General features: G+C 33.4%; 1 non-coding gene across 1 annotated transcript; it reads right to left on the reverse strand.

The window, feature by feature from the left end:
* Positions 1-722: 722 nt before the first annotated feature.
* Trnag-acc (transfer RNA glycine (anticodon ACC)) lies at positions 723-793 on the reverse strand. Its single transcript has one exon. It is a non-coding gene; the product is annotated as a tRNA-Gly (tRNA).
* Positions 794-3,676: the final 2,883 nt, after the last annotated feature.

Below are 3,676 nucleotides of genomic sequence, written 5' to 3' on the forward strand. Positions count from 1 at the left end.
GGTATACAGATTTGAACTTTGAGAAAGTTTGTTCACTCATGAAAAAAAAATCTTTAAAAAAATTTTAAGCTGCCATCAGGTGAAATTAGTAGAGACTTTTATCACTTAACCCAAAGTAATAGTGATTTGCTCTTTCTGCTGAAACTCTGTTGTTTCCTAGTCCAAAACCTAAATAAACTCCAAATCCTTTTTAATTGCTACTACATGAGGAATCTGAAGGGATAAAGAGAAATTTTCCCTCTGCCCACTAAAGAGTCACTGGAGTAAACTGACACAGATGAAAGAGGAGAAAAGGCATAAAAATGTGTTAATGTGCCAAAGGGTATGATGGTTAATCTGGATTCTCAATTTGATGGACTGAGAGATGCCTAGGATGAAGAGACTTCTGGGTATGTCCATGAAAGTGTTTCCAAAGATGATTGACTGTGGGACAGGAAACTGAGGGAGAAGATCCTTCCCGAATGTGGCCTGCACTGTCCAAGGAGACTGAGGACCCAGATGGACAAAAAGGTGACAGCAGAAGATGGGGCGTATGCAAGCTCCATTCTTCTTGAGCTGGTGTGTCTATTGCTGCTGTCCTCATCCAGTGTCCTACCCACTAGTTCAACATTATCCAGAAATTTACATACTCCTTTTTCTATAAAGGAAGGGGAACCAGGGAATAGAGGCAATTTTTAGGGGAATAGTAAGTGATTTTTTTTTTTTTTTTTTTTTTTTTTTTTTGGTGGTGCTGGGGTTTGAACCCAGGGCCTTGTGCATGGTAGGCAAGCACTCTACCAACTGAGCTATATCCACAGCCAGTAAATATTTTTTTAGAAGAACTCAATGGATTTGGAGAACAGAGAATGGCCTGGGACAATCTCTTTGACCCACAGAACAATGTTTTACAAATTATTGTCTTTGAGACAATGGCATGACCAGTCTATCCAGGTGTGTTGATATACTTCTCATTCTTTCTTCCTGCATGATGAGTTTAGTTAATGAAAGTTTAGGGAAGGAAATAGAGATAACTGTTTCATCTTTGGAGGGTCTGAACTTTAGGTAAATAAGGGAACTTTGCAGAAAACCTCTCTCTGCACTGAGAGGGGGAAAAATAAAGGTCAGAGGAACCTGAATTCTGAGGTGGGCTCTTTGAACTCACATGTAACCATGCATCTGTCTTTGGGGCATCATTTTCTGAGCGAACACATTTGAAGTATCACAGTGTGCCCCACAGAGAAAAGTACACAAATCATAAATGTCTGACTTGATGAATTATAACCGAGTGAGCACATGCACAATTTATTTGTCTATTCTACTGCTGATATACTTTTGGTTGTTCCTAGTTTGAGCTGACTAATGTTGTATGAGCATTATTGTTAATGTCTTTTGATACGTGTGGGTATGCATTTCTGTCAAGTCTATCACTAGGAGTGAAATTGTTTGGTTGTAGGGTACATATATATAATACCAAGCATTAATATATAATATCGGTATTCCAAAGTTGTAGCAATTTACATTTTCACTAGACATTTATTGGGAATTACAGTTGCCCACATATTCCCCTCTTCCTTGGTAGTATTGGTCTTTCTGGCCATTTTGGCAAGTTGTGATTGTGAGTTATCATAGTTTTAAATATGAACTTCCCTGAAAATTAATAAACTTGAATACCTTTTTGTATGCATATTGGTCCCTTAAATATTCCCTTTTGTGAATGGCCTGATCAAAATTCTTGTCCACTTTTCTACTGTTGTTTATATTTTTTCTTATTTATTCATAGGAGTCCTACAGTTTCTTCATTGGTTATATGTATTGCAAATATGTTCCCTGTTTTATACCTTCTTAAACTCCCTCAATAAAATATTTTGATGAACAGAAATTCTTATTATTAATGTCTGATTTATTACTCTTTTAACTTAATGTTATCACCTTTTATGTTCTAAGGACTATTTTCTTGTCTGCAGGTCATGAAGAAATTCTCCTATGTTATTTTCTGAAAGCTTTACCATTTTACCTTTCACATTGCAAAACCCACCTAAAATTGATTTTTGTGTATAGTGTGAAGTAAGAGTGAAGTTTTATTTTATTCTCAAAATAGATAGTCAATGATTTAGCACCCTTTATTGAAATGGCCTTTTTTCCTCAGGTCTCTGCATTTATAAAATGCAGGTATCCATATAAGTGTTGGTCTGTTTCCAGACCCTCTATTATGCTACATTGGCCAATTTTTCCATTTTGCCCATACTACTCTTGGTGCAATTGCTGTGATTTTCTTACTTATTGTATATATAAGTGTTTCTACAGGATAGAATAATTTCCTCTCATTCTTGGACTTGGCTATTTTGGGTCCTTTGCATGTCTATGTGTATTTTAAAATCAGCTTGCAAATGTCAGCAAAAATTACTGGACTTTTAATTCAGATCATTTTAATCTATAGATAAGATTGAGGAGAAATTACATAGTTCAATGCCAAATCTTACAATTTATAAACAAATTACATTTATAAACAGTAAATCTATAGGCCTGGTATTTCCCTCAATTTATTTAGTTTTTAATTTAGTAATGTTTAGTTATTAATAATTTCATAATATAATAATATTGTATAGATGTTTATACACATGTCTTGAGATCTTATATTTATTCCTAAATATTTGCTATTTTTGATGCTATAGTAAATGGTAATTTGTAAAAAATTTTTATTGGGTTTTGGCATATAGAAGGCAGTTCATTTTTAAATTGACCTTGGATACAATATTAATAAATGTACTTACTAATTCTAACATTTTATCTGTATATTCTTTTATATATTCTACATAAATTATGTTTTCTACAAGTAATAGTTACATTTCTTCCTTTCTAGATTGTGTATCTACTTTTTCACCTTACATTGTTGTATTGGCTAGGACCTATGGTAGACTATTGAATAGAAAAGATAATAATAGGCATTTTTGTCTCTTTCCTGATCTCAAAAGAAAAGCTCTTAATGTCATATCATTAAATGTGGTGTCTGCTTCAATTTTTTCATACCCTTTATTAATTTGCAAATTAAGGAGATTTATTTCTATTTCTAATTTTCCACATTTTTTAAAAAGTCAGAATGTGGATCTTGACTTTTATCAAATGCTTTTCTGCATCTGTTGAGTAATCTTATAAATTTATCTTTTATTTTTAACTTGACAAATTATGATCTCTCAATTTTTACTTTGAAAATTTTCAAACTCATGAAATAGTTGAAGGAATAGTTCAATAAAAACACATCTCTTTCACCTAGATTTACCAATTATTAACATTTTGCCATAGTGAATCTTGCTGGCTAGCCATCATCTAACTATCTGCCTATTCATTTATTTATTTACTTTTGGTAGTGGGAATTGAACCCAGGGGCCCTTTACCACTGAGCTACATCCTCAGTCTTTTTTAATTTTTGTTTTGAGATTAAGTTGCTGAGTGCCTCACTAAGTTGATGAGGCTAGCCTTGAACTTGTGATCCTCCTGTCTTAGCCTTCTGAATCATTGGGATTACAGGCATGTGCCACCACACATGGCTTCTCTCTGCCTATTTATCTAAACCTATCTGCCAACTGATCTGTATTTATATTTACAAGTATAATGTTGACAGCGATTTTTTGGATATCACACCAAAAGTACAGGAAACAAAATAGAATATGTTAATAGTGCTAAATCAAAATTTAAGACT

Source organism: Sciurus carolinensis, chromosome 4 (genome assembly GCF_902686445.1).
Source record: "Sciurus carolinensis chromosome 4, mSciCar1.2, whole genome shotgun sequence".
In the NCBI taxonomy this organism is placed as follows: Eukaryota; Metazoa; Chordata; class Mammalia; order Rodentia; family Sciuridae; genus Sciurus; species Sciurus carolinensis.